Here is a 25,216-nt window from a genome sequence, read left to right as displayed (position 1 = left end):
CTAGTAAACAAACTTACAAATAAAGAAATATTTTGTTAGCAAAAGTTTTATTCTTTGTAATCGAGGTCCGAATTAAAATATTCAAAGTCACTTATATTTGAGCTAGCTTCAGAATAACCAGACACTCATAGAACTATCTTCATCTGAACTGGATGTGCTTGAATCCAGCACGTAGATTACGAATTATTACATAGCACCTAGGTACTTAGCGGTCTTTTATTCGAGATACCGTAGGTACTTTTACACAATCCTGAAAAAAAATTACATATAAATATGCATAAAATGGCAAGTATCAAGCCTATTTGTCAGTTATTTTAAAGATCATGAATGACCTGCATATTTATGAAAATTAATATATTTTGAATGAATATACTTACCGATTATGTACCGGAGACAAGTTACTTAGGGGGTTTATCAAATAGTTAATTATTTAATATTAAATACAACATCAATACCCGTGAATAGCGGAAACACGTTCCGCGACTTTTTGTCAGTCGATAGCCGTTTTCTTCCCGCTGACAAAACCGAACAATGTTAAATATAATTTTCCTTGTGATTTTATGTACGGTTGTATCGTGTTTTGAAAATATTATATACATAAGACTTGCGGTTTTTTTAATAAAAATATACAATGACAGAAGTTTGTTTACTTTTTACAAGACAGGTGTCACAAGGTTTGATTGCCATATAAAATTTTAAATGTTAGTTCCCGTTTCTGCCACGACTCTTCTCTTTCCGCACAGACTCTATGTACCTAAACTTCTTCTCTTGTTTGTTTTGGAAATTATTGAAAATTCATTTATGTACCTATTTATGTTAGATTATTTGATTATTGCGCTTATGATTTTGTTTTTGACGTTGCACATTGCTGATTCAGCCATTGTACAACTAGGTAGTTATAATTCATAATTTGTATATATTCTGATGTTGCATGAGATTAAATTATTGTAAATACACAATGACATAACTACCATTAGGTAATCGCATTTTTGCATGTTTTAATTTTTAGTTTAGTATTAAGTAGGTACTTTCCTTTTATCATTTCCAAATTGTAATGTATTTATTCTTATTTGCGATTTTTTTTTGACATTTCCTTCTAAATTATTGACTCCTTTTAATTAAATTTATTGTAACTGTGCATGTTTAACATAAATGTAGACATTGACGATGCAAAAGCGATCCAACAGATCCTACTTGAATAAATTGATTTTTATCTTATCTTTATCTTTATCTTAAAATGTTTTATGACTAATTGAGAATGAATAGTTAGTGTTTATGGTTGAATGTTCCATATAAGACTATCCCGTTCAAACTTGCTTTATGACGGACTCTTTTTTTATACCTCCTTACTTCGAACCTCCACAGATATTATTTTTACTAAACGTCAGGTCAACCGCAGAAACCCCGACTAGTTTTAATCAGCAAAATCCTAACCACTTTTTTAATAATTATGTACAAGTATTAGTATTTCGGATACCCCAAAAACCTGTGTCTTAAAAGTCCTTCCCTCAGCATAATATATAGAATGCGACAGAAAAATGCGGTACTAAAGACTTTTTCATAAGGAACTGAAACGAAAAGAGATACTCAGATAAAGTTCGAAGGAACACTATATATAGATCTTTAAGACGAAATAAATTGCATTCAGTTTTCTTCAAAACATCAATTAAATTTCTGCCATAGCCGTTTTTATTTTACTAACCAAATAAAAACAAAGTATTTTTATTATAGGTAAGTTAACTAGGTTACATATCAGGTACCTTTTTTCTTAACCAAATACGTATAAATTCTTACATAAAAGAGGAATCCAGTAGGTACAGTGAGCGTCGTATAGTAGGTAGCATCCAAAGTATTCAAATAGTTCGGTACACCATATAATAATAGGTATGTATGGCGTACCGAACTATTTGGATAGGTACTTTGGATGCTACCTACTATATTATGCTGATCGTACTTTAAGAATAGTTTGATTCCCGGTTCGGGGTAAGAATAAAAAAAAATATTTGTATACATTTTTTAACTACCAATCTTTCACACAGTCATGACGCACGCACGCACGAAAAGGTCGAAACAAATAAATATTCTTTTTAGTTACCTATTTCTTTTTCTGCATTTTTCTGGCTCATCGGGTATAGAGTTGCCACAGTACATAGTATAGTTACGACAGGTTAGAAATATTTGAATCGATGCTTGAATAATGTCTTAGTTTTGTGTTCTTCAAAACATACACTACAACATAACTAAGAACGGTTAGGAAAATAATAACTTAAAATCCCCGTGACAAGTAATGATGAATACTGATAGAAATACTGATAAGTGTGTGGGGAGATTTAAGAATGTCATGACCTGACTGGACCAAACGCTGGAGTGTCATGAAATTTCATGTCATTGCTAATGATAGTGTCGGGGCCGTATATGGCATATTTGCATCTCATAGTAAAATGTCCACCGCGTAACTTCCTTCCATCTACCAGATACAGTAAATCACATTTGTCGTCAAATTTATATGCGAATACGATCCGTTTATAGCGTTCCCAGGAACGTACATTGTAAGCGAATTTAATATATTACATTACTTTCCAAGAATGAATCTTGAAAATGTCATTTCCAGGAGCGACATTGAAATGTAAAAATATGTTAGAGTCAGACCAAGAAAAGTAGCGGATTTGATAGCCCACGCAGTGCAAGTGTTATTTAAAACGTCAAACTTTTATGATATTATGAAGTTTAAATAACACTTGCACTGCGTGGGCTATCAAATCCGCTGCAGACTTTTCTTGATCCGACTCTATTGATATGTTTTTAAAGCTCATATAGAGAGTGCAAAACTGACATTTAAGGGACATGCAATTGTGATTCAAGGATTAAATTAAGGCACCTCCTAGAGTCAGACCAAGATAAATTTGCAACGATTTTAATAGAATTAAAGAAGTTTGACGTTTAAAATAACACTTGCACTTGCACTGTGTGTCTCCGAAACATGTCGCGCGAGTGACTAAAAATACACGGAGTTTAATATAATTATAGCTTAATATAACATACTCGCCTAAAATCTTCATCAATCCATAAACTAAGTACAGTCAGCAGCAGAAGATGCTAAGCGGGCCAGATTCAAAATGATCTTGACGCGACTTTATTGTTAAGACAATAAGAGCATGTCAAGGTAATTTTGAACACCTCGCCCGCTTAGCAACTTTTGCTGCTGACTGTACTAATAAGTTACTTTTACGAGCGACGGCAGTCCCATAAATCTCTTAAATGACGTAACAACTTGTCACCCACTTTAGGTTCCAACTTAATAACAAAAACCGGGCAAGTGCGAGTCGGACTCGCGCACGAAGGGTTCCGTACCATAATGCAAAAAACGGCAATAAAAAAAACGGTCACCCATCCAAGTACTGACCCCGCCCGACGTTGCTTAACTTCGGTCAAAAATCACGTTTGTTGTGTGGGAGCCCCACTTAAATCTTTATTTTATTCCGTTTTTAGTATTTGTTGTTAAAGCGGCAACAGAAATACATCATCTGTGAATATTTCAACTGTCTAGCTATCACGGTTCGTGAGATACAACCTGGTGACATACGGACGGACGGACGGACGGACAGCGAAGTCTTAGTAATAGGGTTCAGTTTTATCCTTTGGGTACGGAACCCTAAAAAGTAATGTGACCAAACGGCCGAGGGCGGACGGGACCGATTGTAAACAGTCATCCATTATATTGTGCCAATAGTGCGTACTGGCCGGACACTAAAATGTTATAACGAAAATTAAACCGATTGATGCCTCAAGTTGTGAAATAAAGCGCTCGGCCGATCATTTTACAGGGATTTTTAGTTACCATTGACCGATTAACTAAAATTTATAATCAATATTCGGTACCGGTTTAAAATTAACCGGTTCATATTGATAACGCTTCAAATTTTTGTCGATAAATCAATCATTTTGAGAACTTTATCTTGACCTTGATGAACCGAATTATAAATCTTTTTTTCAAACCGTTTTTGGAGGAGCTTTATATTTAATAAACTCGTCGAAAACCGGTTTAAAAATAACACTTTTTTGCTACAAAATCGAACTTTTAAATCGTGTATTTTCAATCTTGTACCATCACCGAGTTCGGACAATTTATCGTAAAAATAAATATTGTATGGAACATGATACATTTTTTTTAACAATGTTGAACTGCAGTTTTTGAGTATAATATGGAAATTATATAAAGATACTATGTATATAATATGAGTTTAATAAATCTTGTCCTATTTTAAGATATAAAAGATTTTTGATGATTTTACAATAGGTACTTACTGTCAACCATATGCTAGGTCTTTGGTAACGTAGCATGACATTTAACCGGATTCTTTTAACTTACACATTCCTCGCAATAAAGCATTCATCGCCGAACATTGTTTGATCACTGCCCCCCGTCGCTATTGTATTGCGCCAAATACAAAAGCGGGAAAAACAAATGCGAAAAACAAAGGTTTCGGCATCAATTATTACTATTTCAGCCTCGCCACTTGTGAACTACAGTTAAACGAAAAAATAAAAGGGATTTATTTCGTTCACTTTCCGATAAACATGGCGAAAACAGGATTATACAGGGCAACTTGTATTTGGGGCGTATGTAGAGTAATAATTCTACGTTTATAATTTTGAAACATTTTGTTATGTTCTTACGAGATAAATTAAGTATATAAGATTAATATCAAGTCAGTGTTATATTTCTTCTATAGGTACTTAACAGTTTCTTTCCCCTGTGGATCGTATCCGCATATTAAGTAGTGCTTTATTTTGCTATTCGCCTGTTTTCCGCAGTTGTACTACCTAATAATTAGTAAACACTTAATTCGTATTGTATTCAATTATTCCGTAACAAAACAATAACGGAAGGTTATTGCAAATAAAAAAAGTATTTTGATAGAAATATATATTTAATAAAAATTGATGTTTATTACAAGCTTTTATTTACTTTCACTCAGGTGAAAGTAAATAAAAGCTTGTAATAAACATCAATTTTTATTAAATATATATTCAACGGTCAGCCGTTGTCTGTCTGTAATCAAATCTTGCAAGTTAAATTTGATCCACTTCCCGGTTTCCGATTGAGCTGAAATTTTGCATGCATGTATAAATCGGATGACAATGCAATATTATGGTACCATCGAGCTGATTTGATGATAGAGACAGGAGGTGGCTATAGGAACTCTGTGATGAAACAACGCAACCTAATTGTGTTAGGGGTTTTTAGAATTTAATGTCTCGATGAGTATAGTTGTCTGTCGTAAGAAAAGTACAGTCGGCGATAAAAGCTTGTACCAAAAATGAAATTTTTGCCAAAAACTTATTTTTCAATCTCTAACTCAGAACCACCCTGCACAGTATTATAGAGTTATAAAGCCGTTGTGGGTGCGAATGGGAGTTGATTCTTTGTTTAACGTCCCATTTTCGAGATTCACGCAGACCGCTGTTTGGTGAGCTATGTGCGGGCTCTTATCTGATAAATAGGCCGGTAAAGCTTTGCAAGCTATTTAGGGGGCTTTTTAACTGGATTACTACTTCAGAGACTTTATTTAAGCATCTACAGTATGTGGTCTATTTTGGTACAGAAATATAAGGTTTAAATCCAAAATAGTAATAAGATTTAGTAAAAATAAAAATGTAGGGATATTTTTTTTAAAGCCTGTTTTGCAGTCAGTTTCTCAATACATGTCAACAGAATTACGAAGCCCAAATGTCAATCAGGAGTCGCATTCGAAGATTAGAAATCACAACTTAATTGACCGTTTCAACTTGGGCAAAAATTTATCTGTATGTCCACGTCAAATTATTCTCTTCAATACCTATTCAACTGATTATCGTAAAATTTGCTTACATAATTATTTGTTTTTTTTTGTCAGCTCAGTTTTTGGTATTTTTTCAAAATGGGGGTTCTAGGTACAGCTGACAGAGCCACTAGTTTGAAATATTGATTTGACACTCACTCTAAGTGCATGTCTGGCGCACTAATACCTCCAAAACATGGTTGTGTTACTACGAAATTCCGTTTTACCTTCTGTTTTCATCATAATCTGACTTCCTGATCCTCCTGGGCCGATTCTGATTTTAATTTCCTGTACTGAAATTGTTATGGACATAATCTGTCAACAGTCAAGAGTGACATTTCTGGGTCAAAAATGAACACAGCATTGTAATCCAATGACTGAAAAATATTTTGCCAAAAAAAAAACAACTAAATCATGACGGAATAAGTATCACTTATGTATAACGATTTGTGTATGTACACACCCACATACAAATCATTATTATTTATACCCACTTACATTATTTTTATTTGCCTACTGTACGTATTAGATTACTTCTCAATAGCTAACAAAGACCGGAAGCAATTAACATTAAAATTATAACGAGTATACTTAAATCAATTTCATTATTATTTTATACCAACCAAACACTCAATTTCGCAAAGGCTTTTAAGTTATTAATTTATTACAGAATATTTTCCATTTAATAAAGCAGAAATATCCATTACCCAATTTAAATGGGCACATGGATTCCACTTTAGTGTGTAAAAGTGTGGTTAAATTTTCCTTTTGGTGCTGTGAACAAAGTATCAAGTTATAATGGTTTATTTTTGATACATTTTAATACAGTACTTTTACCGGCGGGGTTAATTTTGGTGAAGTGTTTACACAATTTGTATCAAAATACTTTGATAGTTTAATCATTAAGGTTTTTTTTTTTTTATGAATGGGCTTACTCATGGCCACAGACTAGCCGAGGCGTAGACGTGGCCTACGATGGAGCGAGCTCGCCCAGAAGGCTGTTCACTCTTGATTTGAAGGTTGCCGGGTTATAAGAACACGGAAATATAGACGCCGGCAAGGAATTCCATTCCTTGGCAGTGCGCATAAGGTAATGATTGTGTACTTATACAATATACAAGTTGATTCTGGAGAGGTAAAATGAGGCATTAAGTTATATGTATTACGAGAATGCAAAGTTGTTCTTTAACTACGCGGGCTAATATTGATACCCTATAGTTCGTTTTTTAGCATTAGAAAAAAGGGAAACAATCTTGATGTGTTTTTTAATTGAAAAACACATTTTAAAATAAGTCACGCCAAATATGTAATAGTTATAAATATAATACGATCAATTGTACGTCATAATGTCATAGAGTTTGACGTTAATAACACTTGCACTGCCTGGGCTATCAAAATCGCTGTAGACTTTTCTTGGTCTAACTCTTTCTCAATAATTACACATTTGTTACGATACAATAGATACGATATGGATGGAAGAAACGTCACTTTTGACGCTGACACATCAAATCCATATCGTATCTAGGCGTAATATTTGACGTATCTTAAAGTTCGAATCCGACCAGACCGGAGGCTATATCATCTCATCATAACCATTATATATAGATGTCTCTACTATACAAACTGATGCAAAATAGTCTAGTAATCAATTGCGCTCGGCTGTCCTAGATGGCGCAGTCAGTTGGACGCGCCCTGTAATTAGCAAAATGCATTCTCTATCGCCCGAACGGTCCTTGACTACTGCCAATAGAGGGCTATAATACTAATTATAGTGCAGGTGAATCTATTATTGGTGCACCAAGAGCAATATTGATAGATCTGTTATTGATACTATTAAAATTGTAGTTTTTATTGTTTTAATCACGGGATATTGTCATTAAAAATTCACATCACATCAAATTTGCACGTTATGGAGCAAAGATTGTGTTCGGCAATTTCCAGTTTAAAAAAATGCCAGTAAGTCATTTTAATATATTAAATACCTACGTGTCAGTCTTATGGTATATAACTGGTTATACAAATGGTATAATAATCATAATCATAATCATTTATTCGATGCAATCCATGGTGTTTATAAAGGTGTTTAAGTTTCATTCAGTACAGCATGGACCCTACAAGGGCGTGGCAACATATTATACGTAAAAAAAGTAAGATATTTAAACATTCATACATTATATAACTATTTATAATTTGCCAAGCTATTTCCGTCAGTAGAGAAAAGCGGTAAATTTGGAAAAATGTAGGCGCGAGGAGCAAATGTATATTTTAATCAAGAAGTCAAGTTTCTGAAAGTAAAACTATTGAAGCGTAAAATTATTTAAATTCTAGGCGTATCAATTTACACAGTAATAAGTTAATAACTAGTTGAACTTTGATTGAAATTTCAAGTGCGAAAGTGAGTTGTTGTGTACGTAAACTAATAATGACTCAATAAAACTTTTTCAATAAGCCTTTTAATATAGTTATTTAGGTTGGGATATTATTTTATTTTGTCTATTTATTCTTACGGATTGTTTTGATCAAGAATTTGGAAGATTTTGGTGGTTAATTTGATACCCCAGCCAATGAGATTTTCGAAATTTAGTGCCCCCTTACACTAGTCTCTCCCAAGCGTCGGCGTCTAATCAACTCTATGGCTGCTGCTCAACGCAACGTTGACGCAACTGCGCACTTGCGCAGCGACGCCATTTTCCGAGTAGCTAAATCAGTCCTCCAAACGCGTTCGTTCCGCGTAGCATTATTCCCGATCGCATTATTCTCCACTCGCTTTAGTTCCAGGTAGCATTATTCCCAGTCGCATTTTTCCCCACTTTTCATGGACGTCACATTAAATTAATAGGTTAGGTAGGTTAGGTTCGTTAGGTAGCTTCAGATGCCCGAATGGCAAACCGCCCAGAAATAAGAGCCTCGCGAAGCGGGGCTCCGTCTAGCTATGTTGTGAACTAACGCTACGCGGAACGCGGAAGTAACGCTAGAGGAGAAAAATGCGACCGGGAATAATGCTACCCGGAACTAACGCGAGTGGGGGAAAATGCGATCGGGAATAATGCTATACGCGGAACTAACGCGTTTGGGGCACAGATACTCCATTTTCCATAGTTTCCGACGTTAAGCATCAGAGCATAAGAGCCCTGCGCGGCTCGGCTTAAAAAATCCATATAAAAAAACCCTTTCAAAAATATTAAGTCCAAAAATTGCACTCTAAAGCCATTTAAAATACAAGCCATTATTTTACTGGTATTGCTACCTCATCAGTCGCATTTTGTTCAAGCGTCAAATTAAAATTTGGTAATATTTATTGTGCCCCGCGGTGCGTGAACTCGCATTTTGTGACTGTGTATTGGACCGAATGAGTATTTGCCGTAATTATCGTCTATTATTTGGAAATTATTGCGGTTAAGGTTTCAATTTGAGATTAGATCTTTTAATCATCGTAAATTGAGAGGTTTTTGTTATTGCAAAGGAGATTTTATTATAGAAGATTAACATGTTTAGGTGTCACCAGATATTTTTAATTGAGATACGAATAAAGTTTTTTTTTATCAAATATAATATATTTTATGAAACAAAATATATTTTATGAGTCCGTATATACGTTGTGATTTAATGTTTATTTGCAAAATCATTTATTTACAAACAAGATTGGTATTACTAAACGAAATTAATAACTAGCTTATATCTAAAATAGGCCCTTGAGGCATTGTACCGCCAAGGACATTTAATTGTTTCTCTTATTAAAAACCTTTAGAATAAAACAGATTAAACATACAAATTATAAACTAAAAAAAACCTAAGAATGAGTAAAACTAACTTAACAAATAAAATATTGCCCCCCCACTCTGATTGTCTCCCGGACCAAATGTGCCATAAATACTGGCGGCATTACCCCGCTGAATGGCCAGTGATATTTGTTGGACAAGGAAAGAACAGGTTTTTAATAAATTGCCTGATTATTTCTCTTTACATTTTTCTTTTTCATAAAAAAATTGTTGAGTACGTAAGAATCTAATAAATAAACTAATTTTAGTCCCAACATAGCCTTCTTTATCAAGCGCCTAAGTGGTACTTAACAATAGAGTATTAGTCAAATCAGTTTATTTTCTCGAACTGTCAAAACGATTTTCCTACTATGGAATGTATATGAAACACTATAGTTAAATTAATGTTAGTTTTAGTTTAATTAACGTTATTATTTTAAATTTATACCTACTATAATTTTTGACGATCATGATAAAAAGATAAACATAATACGTTATGATAAAAAGATAAACATAATTGTATGGGTTTTAAAATATAAATTGTGTCAAAAACTAGCTGCTGTCTACGTTTCTCTATCTTCTGATGCTTTGTTTCATGCATGGTGTAAAATAACTTATTTTAAACACAGTCAAATACCCTATAGTTCAATTGGCATTTCCTTTTCAAAGCATTTTCTCTCAATTTTAATCACATTTCGTACCCAAGGTGATCGGTCAGCCCAAAAGGGCAATTTGAGGCGCTACTTAGGGACATGTCAGGCAAGATAAGGGTCTGCTGCGGGCAGATTGATTTAACTGCGAGTTCTCGATCGTAAGTCGATACTGCTGTTATACAAGGGTCATGGTAACCCTTTCGAAACTTACCTTTTAACTTAACTATACGTCTCGCATAGCATGATGGTCTCTGTGACAGTTAACTTTTGGAGTAGCTGTAATGTAAAATGTTTGTAGACATTTGGGGGTTTAGCATAATTTATTCATTTGTGACTTCCACGGGTAAAGGTGCCTTATGGCGGTTGGCGCTTACGCTATTATTAACGCCGCTCCAATATTATTGCGGCGCTATGCGACGTAAGCGCCAGCCGCCATAAGGTACCTTTTGCCGTGGAACGTCACATTTATTTGGAAATGTAACATTTCAATTATAAAAGGTGAAATTCTAACTACCAGCCAGTCTGCGTAGTGACTTTAAAAGTCATGCAGATTTAGGGCATGCAGTACCGGTCCCGGTACCAAGCATTTCATTTCCCGGTTCTGGGCATGGCCGGAACCGGGATTCCCGGTTCTTCCCGGTTCTCAAGGCATCTTTTAATTACTTTTAAGAATTTGTTTCTGTTAGCGTACAATCTTTATTAATTACTTATTTTCTTATAAATAATTGCATAAGAATTAATAAATGACTTATTTTATTATAAACAAACACTTAATTGGAGTTCCAACCTATTTTACGAAACTAACCGGCACACATTGCCTCCGCCTGGGCCGAGCCACACGACCGTAGCGTAGTCGATGCGCTCAGCACTATTTGTATGACGGTACGGCCTGCCTGCACGAATGCCTACTTTACTAGGTTAGTTTGTCGGGTTATTTGGGTCCCCCTTTTCATAGCACCATTATTAAATGTTATATAATGTCCCGAGCTAAAGTACTAAAATATTACTACTATTGAAATGGGAATAAATTGTCATTTGATGAGAACCGGGAAGTACCGGTACCGGGTCTTCAGTACCGGTTCTTTTGACACCATAAAATTCCCGGGAATACCCGGGAATATGAGAACCGGGAATTCCCGGGAGCATGCCCTATGCAGATTGGGACCATCGAGAAATATAGTAAGAATAGAGTGCTCACTGCTCACTCCATACATTACTTTTGGTAGCAACACGACTATGATTATCGCAGTCGACATCTAGCATCGAGTAGGTAGCGGAAATATATGTATCAGTATCGCTACTTGATCCTAAAATTCTCTTTATCAGTATGGTTACTCGATACTAATTAGAATTCTCTAGTATCGCGACTTACGGAAATTGTATTGAACAACAATTTACAACTAATATTAAAAGCAAAAGGAGTTAAAATACAGTTCCAGTTAATCCGGTTATAATAATTTAGTTGAAAATTGTTGAGCATTAGACTTTTCGGTCGTCGGAACATCTATTGTCAAATATGATTCGGTCAAATTGTGTTTTTTGAAAAACTAATTATAGCCAGCATTCTATGAATGTAGTATGATACCTTTGGGTATGGTGCTTTACGCACACTAGCGTCCCTCCCCCTCCCCCTGACGCAACCCCCCCCCCCTTTTAGCTTGAAATATGTCCCGGTTGAGAGTGTTTTTTGTTTTTTGGGGAAAGTATACAATATAGGAAAAATGTTTCAATTAAAGAAATGTTCCCTATTAAATTCTTAACAAAAAAGGTTATATTCATTTTTTTGATACGACGCACCATATTGATGTTTTAGCTAGATGAACTTCGACAAAATTTTACCGTTGAAAAACTTGTTGTAGTTCAATATAACATAGTACGTGACAGTACTGAAAGAAATCTTCACGAAGAATAAGCTTGCAAGCTTATTCTCCGTATTAGTTTTATTTCAGTACTATCACGTACCTACTAACTTATATTGAACCTCAACAAGTTAATACATGAATATGGTGAGTCTTACCAAAAAGTTGTATATAACCTTTTTTGTTTAAAATTTATTAAGGATTATTTCTTACCTTGACACTTTTTTCCTAACTCTAATACTTTTCTCAAAAATATTAAAAAACCGTAAACCGGGACATATTTCAAGCTAAAAGGGGCGGTTGCGTCAGGGGGAGGGGGAGGGACGCTAGTGTGCGTAAAGCACCATACCCAAAGGTATCATACTACATTCATTGAATGCTGGCTATAATTTGTTTTTCTTGCCCATACATTAGAACATAATTTAACCGAATCAATAGCAGTACTGATAATTCCGCTACTCGATGCTATATGTCGGCTACGAAAATAATAGTCGTTTTGGTACTAAAATTGATGCACGGAGTCTATGTATTTTTTCTCTATTATTGGGACCAATGCCGAAATCGCAAAAGAAATTTGGGAACCATAAAACAAACGCGAAAGCGTCATGCTATCGAATGAAATTTACACTAGCGGTTCTGTTTCTTACCAACCGTCTTAGTTACATAGGTACAGTTTTCATGTGTGTTCCTCTTTTTAATGAATTCATCATAAATCTTAGTGAGTTCCCATAGTACTCTAGTCCAAGAATTACGTAGATTGCTGGTTCAATGCTCCAAGGCTTTGGCGTTGCGCTCTAATCAATGTAGGTGTTCCATGTTCCAGTGACGGCTATATACTGTTCCACTGTTCCATTGTCGTGGAACTCATTAGAGTAAGTAGAATGGAACGTTCGCACAAGACCTGCTACGTTCAGCTTTTGGAGGCTCGGAGCATCCTGGCGGATGTTACGTGTATTAATTGAATAGAATATTGCGGTAATTGAGTACAGTCGCCATCAGATATATCTAAGCTGTGGAGGTGCTCAAAAATATCTGAACAGTCTCTGAACACGCACTCCAACGCCTTGACAATAGAGGCGTGTTCAGATATTTGTGTTTTGTAACAATGTTGTGTTGTTGTTTACGTAAGTCACTACAGTTACTACTCAATAAAAACACAAGTGATACAAGTTGGTCTCAATGAACGAAATTAAAATTGGAAAAAATGGCGCTGTCCTCAGTAAGGCAGAGTGACGATTATTATCACTGCCTATTATCAGTCTACGTGTTTATTTGACAACCCCAGCGAGCACAAATAGGACGTGATAGGCACAAGGAAAATATTTTAGCTGTTAAACATCGCTTATATTAGTAAGTGAGCTTTCTGTATAGGTACCTAGTTCTCGCAATTTAATATGAGACAAATGGAACGAATGAATAATTAATGGATTTGCACAATACAGCTTTAAACGATTATGTGGACAGGGATTTTCCTTACATTTTCCTACCTATATGTCGCAGTCAATTTGTACGAATCCGCCTTTTACAAAAGGCGTCGTCATTTTACAAACGTGAAACAATAAGGAAATTGCCGAAGACAAATTGTTAGTGCGCTCAATAGTGTTAACGTCAATCGTGATGGTTGTTGTCTAAGTGTGACCATGGTATGCTATTTTATATTAACTTTTTTACCACATTACCATTCTCATGGACACCAAAATATCAAGACTACCAAATACCGAATCAGAGTACCCCACTAACATGTACCACGAAATGGCGAGTGGGTGTCCTCTCTTACGCTGCTATACCTACTACTTTACTTATTATATTATGTATGTATTCCGCGCTTCTACCCACTTGATAATTTACATTTAACCAATTTCACGTCAACAAAATATTATTTTACCGTGCCCTGTATCAATAAAATCTGCTAAAACATCTCGTGGAAACAAACAATTGTTGTGTATTGTTGTAAATAATTCATCGTTTATTTTATTTAAATTCGTCCGCCATTGTTAAGCAATTATAGCGAGGATCGTTTAAATATTCGAAATATAATTTAATGAAACCAACAGCCCGTTATTGTCATAAATCTCATTCAATACAACTCACACGTTCAGTAAAAAGGACATACAATCCCAGTAAAAATAAGATAAATCAAAATACGCAATAAATTTCGAACTGGGTTCTAGGGTTCCGAACGAACGGAGACCCTGAGACTAATTCGAACGTACATTTTATATGATGATAATATCCAAATGATGTCATTTTATATGAATCCTAAACAATTTATAGAAAATAGGGAAGTGTATCAGTTAGAGGTAGAAAGATTTTTTTATTTGACGTGTATTTTGTCACTGTTCCTTTAAAAAAAAATTTAAACAGTAGTAAAAAATATATTTTTAAACATAAAAATTAAAAATACAAACTTTTAACAAGGATAATATTTTTATTCAAAGGATTCTTCTCGTCCTTGACATTAAAAAAACACGCATAAAAATGAACCTAAATAAGTGTTATACAAAACCACAAAAACAAACGGCTCATTCTAAAAAAGCCATCTTCTACAGAAGTTTCACTGGACATAAGTTTTTTTTTCTTCCGAGTATGGTCGATATAATTCATTGTGGTCAGCCGGCCACGTGGTGGCAATGTGGTTCAATGGGTTTTGGAGTATTGACTGTGATAATTTTGCGTGATAACGTCATAAGAAAACATTACCATTACATTACGTAACGTTACCATGAAGATCCGTCCACAACGTTACCATGGAGATTTGTCCACAACGCGACACTTTTTCGAGCATGTTACCGGTGTTCATCGATTTATAAGACGTTATCACGTCAAAAAACACGCATAAGTATGAACCTAAAGAAGTGTTTTGCAAAACCTCAGTATCAACAAACGGTTAATTCTAAAAAATCACATCTGCTATAGAAGTTTCACGGGACATAAGCCCTTTGTCTTCCATGCGAGTATGGTCGATAAAATTCATTGTGGTCAGCCGGCCACGTGGTGGCAATGTGGTTCAATGGGTTTTGGAGTATTGACAGTGAAGACAGATTTATTGACGCGACATTAGGATTTTTTGTGGAACAGAGAATATATGGAGATTCATGGTTCTTATTTTTCAACCTGTAATTAAATTCTACTTACTTACTTCATTGGCTCAGCGACCCAAAATGATGATGGTGAATGATGAGTTATTAAATAGGATAATATATTTAATTTAGTGAAGTATATGTATGTATAAGTAAATTCTTTCAATGTTTCTATAAAACATTTTTGTTAACATCGAAACAGTTCATAAAGTAAATACAAGCCACATATTTTGACTAAGGTGTAGAGTTTGTGAAGTTATGGCGTGTAGAAGAGTTGTAAGCATGGCTCTACACTTATGTACCCGTACCACGAGTCACTGATAGTGTCAACACTGACATATATGCACTAACGTCTACGTAATTTACTTTTACCGTTTTTTTAACGATTACTTTTTGAATTAGGTACTCAAAGAGTTGTAATATGGCAATTAGCCACTTTTAGTATTTAACAGTAACACTCTGGTTTACTGCGACATAAACGCATATTGCTTGTGTAAGCGCAACCTAACGTGTATATATGTATAGGCAGGCATTTAGAGAATAAACGGTTCTTAAGTTCTTATACTATCACACATAAGGTGTTTGACTTAACTCGAAACAACATAACAAGGCCAATCTTGTTATTTGATGGCGACCCAGACCAGCGAACCAACGAACTAATACTCAAGAAAGAAGAAGAAATCTACCAAGACTACAAAAGAAGAGAAGAACAAACGCAGTCAAATCAACCTAGAAAACCAATCACACTTTCAACGGAAGAATCCACGCAGTCAGAACCAAACACCATTAAGAACCAAGAAAAAAGAAGACCATCTAACATCAAAAATCGGAAACCAAGTTACTCGTAAGAAGCGAAATCAAGAAGAGCGAAGATCGAAGAGCGTTGTCCAGGGTTTCCCGGCTCGCAAATCAAGAGGTGTCCAGGGTTATCCCGGCCCATTTCAAGAGGCAACTACAGCAAAAAAAATTCAGTGGTTTTCGACTCCACCCTTTTCTTAGTCTTTCACCCCTCACACGCAACATTACTCGCGGGACTCCATTCGATAATATTCTCATTTTATTTTATTAAAGTCCCAACCCCACGTTTCCGATCCAGCGGTCCCGCTTTCATGCCCTTTTGGGCGAGATTTTGACACGTAATTTGTTGATTTAATGAACTATACACTTAGGGTGACATTCGGTTGACGACTGGCAGCAGCGTTAAGGTGACGTTCCAATATCAACTTCAGTTCCATTACGGCTAGACCACGACATTACGCGACTGGCGACGGCGGCAGCGGAAACCATAGGTGGGAACGAAAGGTCCGATCGCTGTGTCTCGGTCCAACCTATGGTTATCGCTGCCGCCGTTGCAAGTCGCTCAATGTCGTGGCCGAGCAGTAACTCTTGCAGCGTTGTTGTTGCCGCCCCTGTATCTGTAAATTACCTTGATAGATTTAGATTTTTAGATTTAGATTTATTTATTTCATAGTATGAAATTACAATATAAATTATTATAAAATTGATTATGATAAAATAAGTGTTGGGACGTACGTCATAAATGTCTTGCGACAGTAATGCGACGGCGAATGTCACTCATTTTATCAAGCAAATTGACAGATACAGCGGCGGCAATAAAGAAGCCGCAACAGTAAAAACGCTGCCGTTGACTCCCAAACGTGACCTTTATGGTAATATTCCATTTATTTGTTCTTATTTACTAACAAAAGTAACAAATTAATTTAACGAGTATATCGTTGGTATCATTGCTGCAGTACTGTTTAATTCGTCATTCATTTAATCACTGAATCCATGTACTGCAGCAGTAATGCAGTTGTCATTCAAATGTCACCTTATGGTAATATTCCATTTCTAACCGCAGCAGCTGCACTACCGTTACTGAACGCGTCGCTGTCATTGTCAATTAACAGTAGTGCAGCTGTCGTTGGAAATGGACAGTCACCTTTAGCACAATGCGGTCAATAGTAACTGTTGAGTGTTGCTTTGTTTTTGCGATACTCTTTTGTTTTGTGTTATGTGGACGGTAAATTTCCTTCGTGTCACGTCACGTTGCTTACAAGAAATTCTCTTTTCCTCTTTGCTCAATACCATAGACTAGGAATCCTCTAGACCGAGTTTAGAGCAATTATTTCATGCAACCGATGATGGCAAAAATGCGGGGGCGCGCGGGACGAGGTAAGCGAAGTCCCGTGCCGTGATTGGTCCGTTCAAAGACACGGACGTCACACAAAGACACTTTCGACTCGAACATGGAGGAAAATTATCGTATGCATGGCAGAGGGGGTAGCGCGACTATGCTCAGTCTGGAGGATGTTTTGTCTGTGCTCAATACTAATATACAGATTTTCTCGACGCCTTTTTAGGATTTCGTGCTCAAAATACAACGAAACCTTTAGTGTTTTTTCTTGTCCGTTTTCCATCCTCAATTAAGAATATTTGTGTATTTTGTAAGCTTCTCACTGCCCGTATTCGAACTTCAAGATATTCACAAGAGACGACATGTACTAGATCCATTCTAAATACGATGGCGATGCAGCGTCTGTGGAGAGGTCACTTCACCCTCATCGTGTCCGCGGTGAGGAAAACAACACGGGAAGTAACAGTTACCGGTTATAAGCCTGCGCGTATGGGCGTAAGCGCGGGTGCCAGGGGTTACTTTCGACAGTGGGAGGGTCCATCGTAGGCCTACTGATCAGTTACCGCCCGCTTTAAACTGGGCAGCCCCCAGTCAGTAAGGTACTGGTCCGCCCCGGCATCGTATGTTCCTCTGGGGTGTTGGGAACACAGGGCTTGCCCGGAAATCGATGCTGAGTCATTTTACACCCACGACCAAACAGCAACATTTAAGAAAAACTAAAGCTTACACTTCCATGCGCTTTGGTTCATGGAATGTCCGGACATTGAGGACAGGTCTCCCGGACAACTTGGAGACTTTAGACTACGCAGAAGAACCGCGTAAGACAGCTGTTGTCGATCTGGAATTGGCGCGCCTTGACATCTCTATTGCAGCACTACAAGAGACCAGGCTCCCTGACGAGGGCTCTTTACGGGAGAAGAACTATACTTTCTTTTGGAAAGGCAAGGGCTCCAACGAACACCGTGAGTACGGGGTGGGCTTTGCGGTGAGGAATACTCTCCTAAGTGCCATAGAAACACCTCGAGGTGTTTCTGAGCGCATTATGACCCTGCGCCTATCCACAAAAAGTGGATTTATAAGCCTCATTTCCGCCTACGCTCCAACGCTCACCTCGACAGCGGAGTCTAAGGACGACTTTTACGAGGAGCTGAACTCCGTTGTAAGTAGTATACCGGCTGGGGATCGAATCTATATTCTAGGAGACTTCAACGCTCGAGTTGGGCAAGATAACACCTCTTGGCCCGATTGCCTTGGTAACCATGGCGTGGGAAAACTAAACGAAAACGGCCAACGCCTGCTAGAGTTCTGCTCAAATTTCCTGCTATGTGTTACCAATACATACTTCAGAGGTAAAGAAATGCGGAAAGTCTCCTGGAAACATCCCCGGTCAGGTCATTGGCATCAGCTGGATCTGGTTTTAGCTAAGAAAAATGCTCTCAAGGAAGTCATTCACGTAAGATCCTACCACAGTGCACAATGCGACACCGACCACTCCCTAGTGGTGTGCAAGGTCAATCTGGTCGCTAAGAGGATCCACTCCTCCAAAACTCCCGCCAAAACCAAACTGGATGTCACTAAAATCAAAGACCCGGAGCTGGTGGAAGCTTTTAGCGACCTGGTTCGACAGCAGGTATCCGCATGGGACTTAGACGCACCGGTAGACGTAGAATGGAATTCTATTAAAGACCTCCTCACCGGAACAGCTTGTGAGGTTTTTGGGCTTGCTCGGAAAAAAGTTCCAGACTGGTTTGCCGACAATCTACAGGAGCTCCTGCCTTTCTTAGAAGCCAAGCGCGATACAGCACTAAAATACCGTGTAAACCCCAGCCCAGTCACCCACACAGAGTACTGCACAGCGAAGTCTTCGCTTCAGCGAGCATGTTGCCAGCACGCAAACACCTACTGGTTAGATCTATGTAAAAGTATCCAGGATTGTGCTGCAGTAGGCAATTTTCACGGTGTCTATGCTGGGATAAAGGCGGCTATAGGTCCTGTGCCAAAGAGAACGGCCCCCTTGAAGGAGATTGACGGGACTGTCATTACTGACAGTAGACGTCAACTCAGTCGATGGGTGGAGCACTACACTGAGCTCTATTCTCGACCGGTCGAGATCAGCCCAGTAGCCTTGGATTTAATTCCGAACCTACCAGTCATGGCTGAACTCGACGAACTACCCACAGTCGAGGACCTTCATAATGCTATTCAGAGGCTAAAGGGCGGTAAGAGTCCTGGAATAGATGGGGTTCTTACCGAAGTCCTAAAACTCAAGTGCATACTACCTCTGCTCCACAATCTACTAGGGAAGTGCTGGGAGAGGGAGCTATTCCCCCAGGACATGCGTGATGCAAACATTGTGACCTTATACAAAGGGAAAGGCGACCGCGGCGACTGTAACTGCTACCGTGGGATATCTTTGTTAAGCATTGTTGGTAAACTTTTTGCAAGAGTCATCTTGACCAAGCTGCAAAGTCTTGCCGAACGTGTGTATCCTGAGGCACAATGTGGTTTCCGATCTCAGCGCTCTACTACGGACATGATTTTCACACTTCGCCAACTTCAAGAGAAGTGCCGTGAGCACAGCACACCCCTAATGATCGCCTTCGTTGACCTGAACAAGGCTTTCGATACGGTCAGTAGGGAGGGGCTTTACGCTGCACTTGAGAAAATTGGATGTCCCCCAAAGCTTCTGAACCTGATAATATCTTTTCACGACGGCATGAAGAGCTCAGTTGTATTCGACGGCCAAGCATCCGACGCGTTTGAAATGCAGAGAGGAGTTCGTCAAGGCTGCGTCTTAGCGCCAACACTATTCGGCATATTTTTCTCTCTTTTGCTAAAGGTTGCCTTCGGTGACACGCAGCAAGGAATTCACCTACACACGAGAGCAGACGGAAGATTGTTCAATATCAATCACTTAAAATCTCGTCGTAATCGCGTTGACCTATTTGTCGACAGTCTGCTCTTCGCCGATGACGCAGCCTTCGTAGCTGAAACACCCCATGAGCTCCAAAACCTGATAGACAAATTTGCCTACGCGTGTTCCCTGTTCTCCATGTCTATCAATACGAAGAAGACCGTAATTTTAGCGCAAGGGTACACTCACCAGCCATCCATCCTCCTGGAGACTGTACCCTTAGAGGTAGTCGACAAGTTCTGTTACTTAGGGTCCACCGTGTCGAGCAACCTTTCCATCGACAGCGAGGTTGACCTTCGCATCGGCAGGGCGGCCTCGACGTTCGGCAGGCTGCGTACAAGAGTGTGGAACAACAAACATCTTACTATCAGGACCAAGATGACTGTTTATCAAACTTGCGTCCTGAGCACGCTCTTGTACGGAGCCGAAACCTGGACGTCGTACGCTAATCAGGAACGTCGACTAAACACTTTTCACATGCGCTGTCTTCGGAGTATCCTCAACATCACATGGAAGGACAGGGTCACTAACGAGAGAGTCCTGGAAATTGCACAGCTTCCTAGCATCACCGCCCTGCTGAAACAAAGGCGCTTGCGGTGGCTTGGGCATGTGCAGCGTATGGATAGCACTCGTTTGCCTAGGCAGATTATGTTGAGTCAGGTAGCATTCCAAAAGCGCCGCATTGGACGTCCCTTGCTGCGTTTTAAGGACTGCGCCAAACGCGACATGGTCGCTTTTGTTATCGATAGGGACACTTGGGAGGAGCTCGCGTCAGATCGCGATGGATGGAGGGGTGCCATCGCGAAAGGTCGCGAAATCCACGACAACGCATGGTTCCAAGACCTTGCCCGAAAACGCGCAAAGCGGCACAACCCGCCGGATAATGCCGACATGACTCCTTGCTTCAGCTGCCATAAATGCGGTCGCAAATGCCGGTCCCGCATTGGCTTATACAGCCACGAGAGACGTTGTTCCTCGCTAACAGACGCTGCATAAATCATCTGTCAAGATGCTAAAGGCCTGAATGATGATGATAGTTTAGATATCAACTAGTTCTCTTTTGCAGCGCAATTCGGGCAACCAATGTCACTTTTACGTTAGATAGAGTAAGATATCTATTAGATGTGAATTGGATCTTTAAGTCATATCCTGTGGAAATCGTTTAACAGTATCTCCAGAATCGCGCAAATGTCAAATTTGACAGGTTAGATCGTTATCGTATCTTGGTGATGTATAAAAGATATCTAGTACATGTCTATTTCAAAATCCGAATCGGGCCCTTAGTTTTTTAAGTTAAAATAGCTAATACATTAATAAAACATTGGGGCGTCACTCCATCACGTCTGTCACTTACTTTATTCTCTGTTGGCACATCGTTTTTTTTGGGAAAATCTTTTCGGACCTAATCTCTCCGAAAGTCACAAAAATGTATCAATTTTACATTCATAACTTTCACACATCTATAAACATTTTTTGGCTGTCCAAGAATATTTCTTCGGTTTTCATCAATTTTTGACAAGTTTTGAGTCGTATCTTCTTTTTTTGCACTACAGATCGAATTATAAAACAAACGGTTATCGGTTTTTCAATCTTTTATCTCCGGTTTTGTCCACCGGATTTGGAAAGAAATGAATCCTTATTTTTTTAAACATAGTAAAAAAAAACACTTTTTTCGTATCTAGTTAGCAGATAAGGATCTTACATGTAAGCAGAGATATATATAACTCCGTATAAGATAAATAAAGTCTAAGAAAAAAACGTGCCTCGGATGTCAAGCAAAAGTCACTGTCGAATAGATGGCGCCATACACCTTTGGCCTATTGTCGTTTAGATGGCGTTGGCGACACCGTTTGATATTTAACAATTTTAACACGTATCAGTGAAAGAACATGGGTCATTGTGGAACAATAAAAATTAATAATCATATATCCGTAAACATATTTTAATTCATTTATACATTTTCAATTTTATTTTAAGTTTTAATCGTGTGTCGATAGATGGCAGTAAATGTACCGTGACTACAAAATTTACTTTGACAGGACCCCTCTATACTATCTATTCTTTGATATACTTATTTATTTATAAGGCAGATACAAACGTTAAAAATAAAAATAAACTAACTTATCTATAAAATAAACCTAAATTAAAACTAAAAACTAAAACTAAATAAAATATAATATAATTAAAAAATGTCTAGGAAATTGGGCCCCTTTGGCATGGTGCCGAGGACGCTGGCAGCATTTCCTCGCTGTATTGCTAAGCTAATACGTTGAGCGAGAAAGCTGCCAGCTCTTCGGTCACCAGTGAAGTCTTTAAGCCTTTTTGTGAGCTCTTTAAAAAGCTGTACAGCATTAGGACCCCACGGGCCAAGGGTCTCAACCCCAAATGGCATAAAAATATACTCGGGGCCGAGACCCCTGTACTTCTGGGATTTTAGCTTTTCGACCGCTTTAGCCGCCGCACCTGCTTGGTTACTGGTTCCCGTCAGGTGGGAAGGGGCCAGAGTGTCTACGCAGGTAGCGTCCCACACTAGCACCCTTCCCAAACCCCAAGGAACCAGGGACATGCCGTCCGGTCTCTTGCCGTCGTCTCTCGCTATGCCAGTTGGCTCCAGTAGAGCTATTCTTTTTGATGTAAGGAAGCGCTGGTGGCCTAGCGGTAAGAGCGTGCGACTTTCAATCCGGAGGTCGCGGGTTCCAATCTCGCCCATAACGGCCTCAGCACATCGCACCTCTTTTGTAGGTTTATGCAGGATTGGTTCTACAGAAAACACACGTCTGAAACTATTCGCTATGTGCTTCTTGTCGCTAACTCCCCCCACACTCACAGGGACACTAGGTCTCACATTAAGTTTGTTTGTGCTTTTCCAGAAGGCCTTAAAGTCATTTGCTGCCCGTTTGGTGGCAAGAATATCGGCTTTAATTTGTTCCTGCCTATCTTGGCACCATTTTAATTTTGACTTGAAGACTCTCCTAGAATCACACATATCCTCATATACCGGGCCCCGCCTAGGTTTATTCACCGACACCCAGACCAGAAACTTTTCTCTCGCAAGTCTATGCGCGCCTGCGACGTACTTGTTCCATCCCGCTACGATATTCCGCTTGGCGGGCCCTCTCCGGCTAGACTTTCTCGCCGCATCCGTCAAAGTGTCAATTATGTCGTCATACATTCTGTCTAAAATTTCTGAATGATTACGCTCCATACATAATTTATCAGCACACGACGTTAGCTCGGCCGGAAAGTCCAGCATTCTCAGCCTATCACTACACAGTGCTAGATACAATTCTATTTGAGAAGGTTGCCTTTCACCCCACATTACCACCTACATTGATTAAAGACTTTCCTCTTGAGGCACTGAGGTATGTCGGACGAAAAGACATTGCGTAGTTTCCCGAACGCTGCCCAACCGAATTGGATTCGGCGGTTGACCTCCTTCTCGAAGTTGGACCTACCTAATTGGACTACTTGTCCTAGGTAGATGTACGAGTCAACAACTTCGAGTACCGAGTTCCCAACAGAAAGTGGAATGGGCATAACATTGGCATTTGACATAAGTTTCGTCTTGTCCATGTTCATTTTCAAGCCCACCCGTTGTGAAACTCGGTTGAGGTCATCGAGCATCATGCTGAGTTCCTCCATCGACTTTGCCATGACTACTATATCGTCGGCAAACCGAACGTGAGTGATGTATTCGCCGTTGATGTTGATGCCAAGTCCTTGCCATTCCAGGAGCTTGAAGGCGTCTTCCATTACGGCAGTAAACAGTTTCGGAGAGATAACGTCTCCCTGCCTTACGCCTCTTTGCAATGGAATCGCCTTCGTGCTCTATGTGGATTAGAGTAGCTAATCCGGGGCATCTGGTGAGGCAATCTGGGCAACTCCTGTATTATTTTGGTCGAGCAAAGACAGCTGCTGATTTAATTGCTCTTTAAAACTTAGCTCTCGTTGGTCTTGTTTCTGTAGTTTACCATTAACAGTTGTCATTGCACTCGTGGAAGCCACGGAGGAAAGAGGAGAAGTCGGAGTCGATGTCGCGGCCATGGTGCAGATGACGGTGACTTGGCGGGTAGCGGGCGGCAGGGGCGGCGGACGCGGGGCAAGCATACAGGTGCGAACGAGTGCGCGACGCGCAATGCCCGGCTGGCAATAGCTCTCCCGCGTTACCGCTTCATGTGCACCGCTTTTTATTTCGCATTAGCATTAATTTTGAGCAAATTAGTACTGGTGGGAAAAAATCCGAAAAACCGGTTTTTTCTTTTCAAAATCCGGATTTTAAAACGGATTTTTAAACGCTCCGAAATCCGGATTTTTGAACTTCGAATAATCCGGATTGCAATCACTAGTTCCAACCCCGGCTCGTACCAATGAGTTTTTCGGAACTTATGTACGAAATATCATTTGATATTTTCCAGTCGCTTTTCGGTGAAGGAAAACATCGTGAGGAAACCGGACTAATCCAAATAAGGCCTAGTTTCCCCTCTGGGAAGGTCAGATGGCAGTCGCTTTCGTAAAAACTAGTGCCTACGTCAAATGATGGGATTAGTTGTCAAGCGGACCCCAGGCTCCCATGAGCCGTGGCAAAATGCCGGGATAACGCCAGGAAGAAGAAGAAGATCTTACATGTACGAAATCTACATATTTGGGTTCGTCTTTGACGTCTCGAAAAACGTGTCCAGGATTTTAATTTTAAACTAATTAACACATAAGTTATGGCCAGAAAACCAGTTTTTTAACCTAAAATTGTTCAACTTTGATGCCAAATATCTCAAACACAATGAACTTTGAAGTAAATATGGGATACAATATTGCTTAAAGCCGTTGTTGTTAATATAATAAGCTACAAAAAAACATTAGAAACCTAAGGGATTCAGATCGAAGGTCATTGGCGTGGAGTAGCCCCTTAATTTGATGCTTGATAATAAATAAATATTTTAACTAAAATACCTTTCAATGACGATCGCAAATGACAGCTATCTACGTTTGATGTCAG

The 25,216-nt window shown here is 38.8% G+C and overlaps 1 protein-coding gene across 1 annotated transcript in view; it reads right to left on the bottom strand.

Annotated features, from left to right (window-relative positions):
• Nucleotides 1-25,216, bottom strand: part of LOC134671254 (acyl-CoA:lysophosphatidylglycerol acyltransferase 1-like) — a 610,785-nt gene that overhangs the window by 229,166 nt on the left and 356,403 nt on the right. The window lies entirely within an intron of this gene.

The sequence above is a fragment of the Cydia fagiglandana genome, chromosome 15 (genome assembly GCF_963556715.1).
Source record: "Cydia fagiglandana chromosome 15, ilCydFagi1.1, whole genome shotgun sequence".
Classification (NCBI taxonomy): domain Eukaryota; kingdom Metazoa; phylum Arthropoda; class Insecta; order Lepidoptera; family Tortricidae; genus Cydia; species Cydia fagiglandana.
This window is presented reverse-complemented; position numbering and strand designations above follow the sequence as displayed.